General features: G+C 46.7%; 1 protein-coding gene across 1 annotated transcript in view; it reads right to left on the bottom strand.

The window, feature by feature from the left end:
• The window catches only part of LOC135392813 (caspase-7-like), a 98574-nt gene extending 95539 nt beyond the window's left edge, over positions 1-3035 (bottom strand). Inside the window, exon 1 of the mRNA XM_064623524.1 lies at positions 2956-3035. The gene's annotated coding sequence lies outside the window, so the exon portion shown is untranslated. The remainder of the gene's footprint in view (positions 1-2955) is intronic.
• Between the last annotated feature and the right edge of the window lie 9246 nt (positions 3036-12281).

Raw genomic sequence — 12281 nt, 5'->3', positions numbered from 1 at the left:
GTACAAGAAAGGGACAACTTTGTGTAATCAAAAGTGCTAGTTTATGTCGATATATCTACAAGGCTGCGAAAAAGCAGTATTTTGCAATAACAGCGACAAATTATTTCACTCACTTTCTATGAAAACGTCACTCTTCTGCACTCACTGTCCACCGTACTAGCTATAAATGTTTCTGGGCCTAGACTCTCCGGTGTCTTGCTTTGCCACGCATGCGAACCCTGTATGCAACTATGATGCGGTATAGGTAACCCATTGCTTTTTCTTTTGCATTCTAAAAGAAGCCACGTCCTCAGCCCGTGCATGGAGTAAATGGACGCGCGTTAGGTGTTTTGGCAAGCACGTTATCTTATCTTGTGACTCCAAGATGACGTCTTGCTCGCGTGAACGCAAGTTAGGTGTCGTGGCATGGTGCTTGATTCCTGTCACACCGATCCTGTGCACCGATCCTGTCACACGCACTTTTGTCGTGGCCTGTTCCTGAACAGCCATGTCGCGCTCGCAAAAGTAGATTTGGAGAGCTCATAGAGCCTATGCCGATTCTTAAAATGGCTCGCCGCTCCATCTGACACGTAAATCATTAGCTGCAAGAGGAACACTCTCGTCAAGACATTCTTCAATAGCTATGGAAGCTAACAGTGACTGTGCTGAATCGTGACAGAAGTCTTCGCTCACGACACCGAAACTGTGCGTTTCCGTGCCAGCTGTTACCACACATGTGAATATGGAAATCTGTTTTCCGCAGTGGCACGCTTGTATTTCGCTAGGCATGGCTACTGGTCCGGTTTTGAGCGAAATCGAAGTCCATTAGGTGCGTCTCCCGTATGGCTCTGCCCTGAACGTATCTAATGTAACTATGACAAATGCGAGAACCCGCCCACTTCCCTAGCTCTAAGAAGAAATGTACTGCTGCAAGTTCAGCACAGACACGCATTTTGTGCTAAAAGCCCTCTGTACGACAGGTGTTCAAGTCAGCCCGGGACTTTTCATTTTTCGCAAAAGTAAAATGAACTTGGAGGCGAGAAATTAGTTTTATTTTTCAACGCAATCTCCAGCTGGCACTAATGCACTTGTCCCAACGTTTCACGAGGGCTTGGATGCTAGCAGCGTAGAAATCCTTACCGGCGGGTAGCAGCCATGATCGGACCGCATTCTTGACCTCGTCGTCGCAGCCGAAGTGGCAGCCCCCAAGGAACGCGTTCAATGGACCGAAGAGATGGAAATGACCGGGGGCAAGGTCTGGACTGTAAGGGCGATGTAGCAGCAACTCCCAGCCAAGTTCCTGTAAGGTGCCTGTCGTGAGATGTGCGGTATGCGGGCGTGCATTGTCCTGTAGGAGGAGGACTCCTTTGGTGATGAGGCCCGACTTTCCGAAACTGGAGGTGTTCATGAATGATAGTGTTCAACGTTCCCACAGAAAGGTCCGTCTTTCGAGCCAGTTCGAGGCATGTTATTTGTCGGTTCTCAAGGGTCGGGCGCTCCACAAGTTGGATGTTCTCAGGAACTCTAACACTGGGCTCTGAGCCGTCCCGGCCGGGATCGTTCTGCACCGATGTACGGCCGTCTCGGAACCGTTTGCACCACTCAAACACTTTGCTGCGGCTAAGTGTATCGTGGCCATACTGAGCCTGGAGTCTTCTCTGAACTTCAGATGACTTTACGCCTTCATTCACGAGAAACTTCATGGCAATTCTCTGTTCTATATGTGCGCTCACCTCGTTGTCGGCCATCTGGTCCAGCACGTGTCTTTTGTTTTGCACAAACTTTGTACCACCATGTGGTGAACGCGGAAGCCTGTCGCATGTGAAAATGACGAAAAAGAAGTAGCGCGAGACATGTGTACACCCAGGAGACAGAAAGTCCCAGTTTGACTTGAACACACCTCGTAAAATGAAGTAAAGCAAGCTTCGCAGGAACTTGCGGGAGCCCTGGAAAAAGCAATTCTTAACTCGATATTTATTTGTACAGTATTGGTATCACCGTGTACGGAGCTTGCAAGAGTGAAGATTTACCTTCGCTGACCATTTTTGACCTAGCCTTTGAAATACGGCTTTACGGCAACGTAGGATCTCATTCTGATGCTTTGTTGGAAATCACTAACTCCTAGAAGTGAATTATTTCTTCAGAAGGACGTCAAAAGTTTGCCAACGAATAGCTCAGGTAAGGCTGAGGCCAGACAACCTCGCTCAAACATAGGGAGCATCGACACGATGCCCGCCATCTCGCGGTACAGACAGCCGGGCTCCGACACGTACGCACGCAGACTAGGGCCGCGTTTTAAGGTGCTAATCGCCAGTGTACGCCTTTTGAAGCAGAATTTTTTTACGTAAGATGAAAGGTCTAACATCGGGCCATCTCCTGGAAAAGTATCAAAGAAATAAAAAGGGGCCTTTTCAAGAAACGGACGCTCAAAATCCTTGTTTTTTCGAAATATACCTTGATATTTGCCTGTTTCAGCAGATACCTGTGTACCAGATGAAAGAGCACTAAAAGCTGAATGAAGTGATATCAAATAGACTGGTGAGGAATATTTACAGTCAGAGAAATCACGCGTCGAAGTTGGAACAAAACCGCACGAGAGAGCATGTTCGCCATTTTTTATATTACAAAGCGTTGGTCTTGCGCGCCAAAATTTGCGCTCGGACTGCTGGCCTGTAGGCATACTAAAGCATAAAAAAATTTCACTGGAGTATCTTTTAAGACTCGGGAGATATACGGGTGCAAACACGGCAAAACTGAAACACTGGAATTCAGGGCCGGATTTCCTGGATTTGTTTGTGCGAAAACTATTCCGTAGAAATTATTCATTTTACCGCTGTTGGTCACCATGTACCATGAGCTTCTAAATATAAAAAAAAGATAATGAAAATCCAAGAGGTCGATGGAACCTTCCTGTCTGAACTTACGTGAAACCGGCCTATAGTTGAATCCATTACTCGCTGAACGTGCCAAACAGACCTGTACAGACAGTTGAAGAGGCTTCAGCTGATGAAGTCTGCGCGAATTGCACGAGCTAATAAGTTAAACGAATCCATGCCACCTCTGAGGCCTAAGCAGTCGAAAGACCGAAACAGCTGTCCAGTGCTTTTATGGCGACGTTCGAGTTATAAAATCAGCTGAAGGGAGTACAGCTGTTTGGCCTAGGGTTCCATTTGCGTTAGACGCATATCTCCCATCACAGAAGTGTACAAACCGCATACAGCTATTGAAGCATGGAAGTATAAAAAGAGAGAATCGAGGGTGCAGGACAGCCGAAACCCTAACCCAATATTTATCTGGTCCACCTCCTCCTCAGAGGCCACATGACCATGAGAATCCGAAGGTTTGAGTTCCGTCATATTACTGCTCATGGTTTTAGGTATACTTCTCGGGGATATCCACTTTGTGGTTTCTGTCGTGTCACCTTGCAGGTCGGGGGCATTTCAGCACGATCGTGAAACTTTTGTGGAAATTTTTTTGTCCCGCTCTGTCGTGCTTGCTCTGTTGCGCGCTGCAAGGAACGGACGAGCAGCAAATAAGCCGCGCACGTTTTGCGAGTAGGTACTGATATGCCTAGCTTACAGACGCTTTTTTTACATGTATTCCTTGCCAGATGTTTGACAAATTTGCCTTGGAGTTCACGTAATACACCTCATCTTCGCTGTCGTTCAAAAATATCGCCTCCATTTTATTTCTAATACGACTACTACTATGTTTTTGGGATCCTGCGTTACGAAGGTATTCCGCTCTGAAATTTGCACTCTGGGCGAGCTCCTCCTTTGCTCTCACCTCATGTACGCTAAGGCGACAGTGAAGGATGCACTATAACTTGCTATTCTTCTTCGGTGCACCCGTAACTCTCCGGATCGCTCACTGCTGGACTGCTGCTTTTTTTTCTTTTTTTTTTGGGGGGGGGGAGGGGGGTCTCTCGAGGTTCCCTTTCTTGCGATTACGGTTTCCTTGTATTCTTATCGTACTTTAGTTTGATGTATCGCGACATTCTGGCAAAAATTTCATATTTTAAATATGCTAATTTATAAAATTAGGATTATTATCGTTATTATCGCTTACGGTTCAGATAGAACTTCTCACTCACTTTCCAACGATACCTCGATCGGCGTCCTAGCTTCACGAGTTGGCGAGATAGACTGCCCGCAAGGTACGCGTACCGCTACATTTTCGTATCTCTCGCACGCGCCTGCCACAGCCAGGGATTGTGTCAGCCGCCCCAATGACATTCTTATCTAGCTATCCGGATCTAGTCCGATGGTTGCTATCAATTTATCCTCTCCGAATTATCGCGTCATGAAATTCGACATAATTTCGTTGCACCTTAACTTTTGACTTGGCAAACGACAACAATAGGCGACTAGTTCCTGACTGCGCTCTGTCTTTCTTTTAGTTTTTGCGGTTCGATGTTTACTACGCGCAGGTATTGCTGGGCCTGTTATCAAGGTATCAAGCCTCTTTAATGGCTGACCACTCGAAGATCCTACTAAGCAAACATGGAGGTATGCTATGGCGATCAATGGTGAAGCTAGATGTCGCTACGTACATGGGACATTGTACCAACTTGCTGGACATACGCTGGATTCGACGGTTGAGTGGGGGCCTTAACGACCTCTTTGTCTGAAGCCTTTCGAAGACAGACGGATTAGTCATTGGAAATGATATTGTCGAACTTTCCCCGATTTGCTCTATAGGCGGGAACAGGGAAGTGTTCGAAAGCCAAGGCACACCTTTATTTCAATGTGAATGCAGACCCAGGTTGTTTAAACCACGCCCGATACAGTTAGCAAAGAGAGATGCGTGCGCTACCGGAGAGAGCTGCTCCAATCGTCGTTGTGCCGCAGCCGAATGGGCCCGCGGCGACTTCAATGCAACTGTGACACTGTGACGTCTCAGTTGATTGTCGCACAGTATTCACTCCCTAAGCTTGGAGACCTACTGGGAGCGTCTAATGGCGGAAAACGGTTTTCTAAGGTTGATGTACTTGTGGCCCTACTTCCAGATGGAATTAGATGAGGTTACAAAAAGGCGGTCTCGTTGAATTGACTCATAAATCATGTGCAACCCACGTGCATAGCTGCGTTTCATACGCTGCAGTTCACGGGTTCGACACGCAATTCTTCACTGAACGGATTTCTGGTCTCTCGTGTATTTAAGTCTACAATTTTTTTTTTCAAGTCACCGCTGAAAGTCGCGCCGAACAGTGGAGAGATAGGGAGCCTCAAAGTGCGTCCCATTTTCAGCGGAGAAGCCGCACCAACCCATGGAGGCTCCCTATGGAGAGGGGTCGGTGGACAGACGGGAAGTGAGGTTTTAGCTTTGCGCGGTTGCCCGAAGTACCCGGAGGTCGCCATCAAGTGTCCCGTATTGCGGTGGCTTCTCGTTTTACAAGCGCCTGTGTCGTCATGGAAACAGAGGAGTACGCACTTCCTTCCTCCACTCTGAAACGTCACTCCAAAGACGGGTGAGGAGATGAAGACGGCTCGAGTTAGTGGTTCTGCGCACACGAAAAGCATAAATACCTTCGCACATTGCGCAGAACTACTATGTTATCTCTTCCGTGCGCAAAGGGGATAGCGTACGATGCGCTAAAATGCTCGAATAGCAGCGGGGGTAAATTCGACTGCCGGCACGTACAGCGTACCCTTACCCTCTAATAGTAAATACGGGTTGGATGGAATGAATAAATGAATGAAAACTTGTATTTCTTTCACTAAAATCCCGCAAAGGAGCAAAGGAATCGGAGATCGTCAAGCTTTCATGTAAAAGAGCTCGGTTCGGACACGACTGAGTACACAGTCCCTGGTCGTCGTCTTTCGGCACGACAGAAATAAAAGCTTTAGCACATCGTACGCTATCGCCTCTACGCACGTAAGTAATAGCTTGGTGGTTCTGCGCAGTGAGCGAAGCTCTCTTTATGATTGCGGGTGCGTAGGGCTAAAAACGCTATCCCTTACGTACCAGCCTCGGTGGCTCAGTTGGCAGCGTGTTCGCCTTGTGATTCCGAAATCACGGGTTCAAACCCGGCCGAGGACGCCTGCATCTTGGGGGCAGGGTACAAGCAGCATAGACACGCCGTCTTCCGCGAGGGACGTTAAGTCAGTGTCTCCCAAAGTGTGGTCCGCGGACCCCTGGGGGTCCGCGAGAGTGTCCGTGGGGGTCCGCGACCGTCTCTCACATTTCAGTGAGGATTTTCGTCCCCACAAACACGCGCTCGTACATGCTGCCCGATTTCCAAACACCCAGAACTTCCAAAATTGCTGCAAGCATGCTTCAACGGCTAGCTTCTAATTTCTGATAGAAAAGTCCTGCAATGCACGTTTGTCCGCGTCATACATATACAAACAAGAGGAAGAAACCAGCCCGGAATCGTTTCTGAAGCTGTATCGAAAGCACGCAGCAGCTGACGAGGTTGCTGGTTATGCACTGGCTGTGATGGTGTGTGTGTGTGTGTGCGTGGGGGGGGGGCGTCCGTGAATTGGTTCTCATCGCTTCCGGGGGTCCGTCACCGCCAAAAGTTTGGGAAACACTCCGTTAAGTACACACTAAAACATATCACACCTTTTTGAGTGTAAAGTTGGAGTTTGATAACTCACACCAAATTCGGTGTAAAGTCAGTAGGGTGTAAGAAATTACACCCTTTAGATGCATGGCCGATGGTGATCTGTGCTTCAACTGCAAGGATGGGTACAATCAAGAGCCATCAGCGGAAGCTCTGTTGCATAGTAGGCTACCATTAGGCGTGCATCCACCAGAGGACCCACAACCATGCGTGTGGTGGAAGTAAAATGCTGGCATGCATTTTGAATATATTATTCGTGACTATTCAGGCATGGACACAAAGTTTAAACAGACTTTCCGACTAGACATCACACTGAGTATCTGACTAGACACAGCTTGTGCAGGAACCATGGGTCATTTTTTCATCAAAAATCACTTTGTATGAGCTAAAAGTTAAACGCAGCAATCAGCTGGGATATGATAAAAAATCCACTTGATAAAAAGGAAAACAGCAAGTGCAGTTACGCATATGCTAAACACAGTTCGGTTGATATGCCGCATTGCAGGTTGCATATACAGACTTATCGCAAGTGATAACAGCCACTGGCCCCCCTCTGATCAAGTGGACGTCCCTGTTTCGCAGGATGTCGCTCCGTAGAGGGTTGACGCCGCTCGTGCGTTTCCCAAACTTTTGTCTCAGCCGGTACACCATTTTTATACCAAGATGGGTGTTGCTATTTGGACTGTGGGGTGTAAACTGTACAGTACACCATCTTTGCACCTGGATAGGTGTTCGGCTCTTGGCTCTAGAGTGTAAATTGCAAAATACACCCCTTCAACACCTAAATGGGCGTAAATATTCTTAGTGTGTACGGGGTGCCGTGTGATGAGGTTTCATCGCAGGCTAAAGAACCTTCAGGTGTGCAAAAGGCGATCCACAGACCAACCGCTGTGGTGTCGCTCATGATATCAGTTGTCTCGTACTTACACCCTTGTGTTTTATTTAACATAGGACATTATTTTCTCCGTTTGCACTGCAAGACGCTATATCCCCTGCATGAGCCGTAGGTATAAGAAGGGGGGGGGGGATATGTTTATTAAGAAAAAGAAAGTATCATACACGACATATAAGAAGGAACTTACGTATCACATGTGTACTTTTAGAGCGTTTTGTGTTCCTGTACATGATCAATACATTGTACCCCAGTAATTTCTGGTACATTACATCCGCATAAATTCTGTCAGTAGCTGTCCTGGGACTCTATTGTCCTTCGTATCGACTCGTCCGGAGCTTCAGGATTTTTTGCACTTGAAACAAGCATTCTCCCCTTGCAGCGATGTTATATGGCATTGTAGCGCCCTCTGTGGACGCCATCACAATGACGACGACGTAATAAACGCGCCGGTCAGTTGTCACCTGCCAGGTGCACAGCACGGACCTATTATCTGCTAGGTACACACAGCATGTAAGACGGGGTGTCTGCTGGTGAAAGGGGACTACCTCCGCAGATAGTGCTCCGACTTGATGACAGTACATCAAAATTCCTTATTACGTTACAGGTAATTCCTCTCCGCCTCACACAGTTGCTTTGTGAATGTAGGTTTTTGCGTGTTTCTGCGTTTCAACGTCTGTCGAAATATGTTCTTCCACTACTTCCCTCTCGTAGCAGGTGTTGTTGTTTAAGCGTATTACTCTTGATTAACTCTTCCTTTTATATGTGTTGCAGACTTGAAAGTAGAATCGGATATTACACCAAAAATTGAATGTTTCCCGCTTTCCGAAATTATACCGCGGGGTTTTGAATAAATATACTGTAAGGGTACATGTTTGTTCACGTAAGGTGTGAACAACATACATTCTGGGAGGAATAACATTGCCGTTTGACATTTATTTATTTCGCCAAAACAATGAATATACATACAGGAATATAAACATAGAGGAACCAGAGGGAGTACTCCCGGTTAAAGGTTCCTCGTCAATAGCTAAATGAACGTATTTTAACAGAGCACAACGATAATGTAATCGAAGTCATGCGCACCAAAACAATTTAAGATTATACACTTGTACACCGTCAACAAAAGCAAGCGGAACGGAGATGAATGATGCATAAAAACGAAGACATGGTTACAAACGAGATGCATTACGAAATAACACGTGCTTTAGTTGATTTCTAAATGGCGGATAAGATCGAATGCATGTTACGTCACGTGTTAGTTGGCAGGGTTGTTAAGTAACTTAGTTAAAAGTATCTGAGTATGTGTACTTAGATACTTTTTGTGTATCTTGAGGAAATATTAGATGCATTTTCAACCACACACATCTAACTGTAACTTAGTTACTTTTTTCAGTAACTTGTATCTGTCTTTTTGAGCATTTTTTTGAGTAAAAACGACGAAACACCGTCGCCAAGCAGGAGGTGGCGCGAAGGGCGCGACGACACTAGCGATCCTCCGTGCGCGTGAGAAGCTGCAGCAACCCGTCGAGGTTCCCCAGCCGACACCAGGCACGGGCTCCACTCCTCCTCGTCCTTCCTGCACGTGCTCACGTCCTCACACTCGCACGTGGCATTCCTTGTTCTTCGCCACTCTTTTTGCGGCCTTGGCGGTAGTGAAGAGAATGGGCGATTCAAAGGCGTCGACGCCACGACCTACTTAATAAGAGTGCGACCAGATCACTTTCCCAAATCCCTATGGAGCGGCTGTCCGCGGGGCCTCCTCGCCATTTCCTCCTCTCACAGGTGAAACGCCCGGTTGACGAGATGGTGTTCGTATTGACTCGTGTACATCTTTTCGACGTCCATATTGATTTGTAGTGTACAACATCGACTCCTGTACCCGTTTTGTAGGGGTATACTTTACATGGACGCCGTTTATTTTGTTTTCTCGTGCGATGGTAGAAGTAGTCATAAGCATATGCAGTGCGTGACGCGAGCGCATCACATATTGGTATACAGTACAAGATACTTCATTTGATACCACGCCGTCCTTGAAAAGCAAGTTCTCCCATACCTGGGAGAACTTGGGAGGTACCCGGGTTCGAGTCCCGGAGCTGGATGTGCAGTGTGGATTTTTTCCTGGGTTTTCATCAGACACTTTTAGACAAATCTCCGCACAATTCCCTTGAAGTTGCCCCAGGACGCGTTTTCCTCCAGGGCTTCAGTCGTGACGTTGCCCACATCTGTGAGGCAGACAACAGTGAGCCCTTTCACCCCCCCCCCCCCACCACCACCATATCGCTGTAAAAAACCAATCAACTCATTGGCGATCCAGCAGTGGAGACAATCATGCTCTGGCACGTGGAAGTGGGCGCAGGGACTGAAACCGTGGCGAAACCGAAGACGACTTGGAACCCAAATTTCTTCCATATCCACATCTGCAATCCACCATTCGCAACTAACCAACGCCGCAACCTGAACCGAATTATGTGATTTCGGTTACCGGTTCATAAGAATATGCTCACCCGTGAACGCGATCAGCTTTGGATGCGATATATATTTCTTTACAACTCTGATTAGTGGCGTTCAACGTGCTTCTGCGACATCCACGCAGCCAGCAGATACATCCTAGAGAAAACCGAAAAAGTACCGGTTCAACTTCTTGGTTACCGGTAACCACAAGCGTTAAAACGGCGGGCCTCCTAACTGTAACCGCTTTCAGAGTTCTGACACTGAACCGTAACCGAACCGATATCCGCTTCGGTTCCAGTCCTTCAGTGATAGACTAAGGCCCGGTTTCACCATCACCAATTAGCATTTGAACCGAGAACAACGGTCCCTTAACTTGGATTTAACGCTTAACTATGCTACACTAGAAGAAGTTACTGTCACTGTAATATTCATCAGATCACGCAACGCTAGATCTCAGTCCAAAGTTAACCACCGTTGGTAAGAAAGGGCCATAAGTTAAGAGCAGTTCCTGCCGCTCTTCCTGTGGCGATACGCTCCTGTATGCCGTTATTTAAATTTAAGATTAATTTAAAGTTGGTGTCATCACGCATGTACACACTCGGTATCTCGAATAAAAGATCGATAGAAAAAAGCGATCGTAGCGAAAGGTGAACAGGGTAAGAACGAGCAGCAGGAACCACAACTGAAAGTTTCCAGGGAGATTCAAACCCTCTTTGTTGGATATATCGCGAATAAAAGATCGATAGAAAAAAGCGATCGTAGCGGAAAGTGAACAGGGTAAGAACGAGCAGCAGGAACCACAACTGAAACTTTCCACGGAGAGTCAAACCCTCTTTGTTGGATTCATCGCGAATAAAAGATCGATAGAAAAAAGCGATCGTAGCGAAAAGTGAACAGGGTAAGAACGAGCAGCAGGAACCACAACCGAAAGTTTCCACGGAGAGTCAAACCCTCTTTGTGGGATTCATCGCGAATAAAAGATCGATACAAAAAAGCGATCGTAGCGAAAAGTGAACAGGGTAAGAACGAGCAGCAGGAACCGCAACTGAAAGTTTCCACGGAGAGTCAAACCCTCTTTGTGGGATTCATCGCGAATAAAAGATCGGTAGAAAAAAAGCGATCGTAGCGTAAAGTGAACAGGGTAAGAACGAGCAGCAGGAACCACAACTGAAAGTTTCCACAGAGAGTCAAACCCTCTTTGTTGGATTCATCGCGAATAAAAGATCGATAGAAGAAAGCGACCCTAGCGAAAAGTGAACAGGCTATGAAAGAGCATCAGGAACGACAACTGAAAGTTTCCACGCAGAGTCAAACCCTCTTTGTTGGACTCATCGCGAATAAAATATCGATAGAAAAAGCGACCATAGCGAAAAGTGAACAGGGTAAGAACGAGCAGCGGGAACCACAACTGAAAGTTTCCACGGAGAGTCAAACCCTCTTTGTTGGACTCATCGCGAATAAACGATCGATACAAACAAAGCAATTGTAGCGAAAAGTGAACAGGGTAAGAACGAGCAGCAGCAACCACAACTGAGGGTTTCCACAGAGAGTCAAACCCTCTTTGTTGGATTCGTCGCGAATAAACGATCGATACAAAAAGCGATCGTTGCGAAAAGTGAACAGGGTAAGAACGAGCAGCAGGAACCACAACTGAAAGTTTCCACTAAGAGTCAAACCCTCTTTGTGGGATTCATCGCGAATAAACGATCGATAGAAAAAAGTTATCGTAGCGAAAAGTGAAGAGGGTAAGAACGGGCAGCAGGAAGTACAACTGAAAGTTTCCACGGAGGGTCAAACGCTCTTTGTTGGATTCATCGCGAATAAAAGATCGATACAAAAAAGCGATCGTAGCGAAAAGTGAACAGGGTCAGGACGAGCAGCAGGAACCGCAACTGAAAGTTTCCACGGAGAGTGAAACCCTGTTTGTGGGATTCATCGCGAATAAAATATCGATAGAAAAAAGCGATCGTAGCGAAAAGTGAACAGGGTAAGAACGAGCAGCAGGAACCACAACTGAAAGTTTCAACAGAGAGTCAAACCCTCTTTGTTGGATTCATCGCGAATAAAAGATCGATAGAAGAAAGCGACCCTAGCGAAAAGTGAACAGTGTAAGAACGAGCAGCAGGAACCACAACTGAAAGTTTCCACGGAGAGTCAAACCCTCTTTGTTGGACTCATCGCGAATAAACGATCGATACAAAAAGCGATTGTAGCGAAAAGTGAACAGGGTAAGAACGAGCAGCAGGAACCACAACTGAGGGTTTCCACACAGAGTCAAACCCTCTTTGTTGGATTCGTCGCGAATAAACGATCGATAGAAAAAAGTGATCGTAGCGAAAAGTGAAGAGGGTAAGAACGGGCAGCAGGAAGTACAACTGAAAGTTTCCA

Source organism: Ornithodoros turicata, chromosome 1 (assembly GCF_037126465.1).
Source record: "Ornithodoros turicata isolate Travis chromosome 1, ASM3712646v1, whole genome shotgun sequence".
Taxonomy (NCBI): Eukaryota; Metazoa; Arthropoda; class Arachnida; order Ixodida; family Argasidae; genus Ornithodoros; species Ornithodoros turicata.
This window is presented reverse-complemented; position numbering and strand designations above follow the sequence as displayed.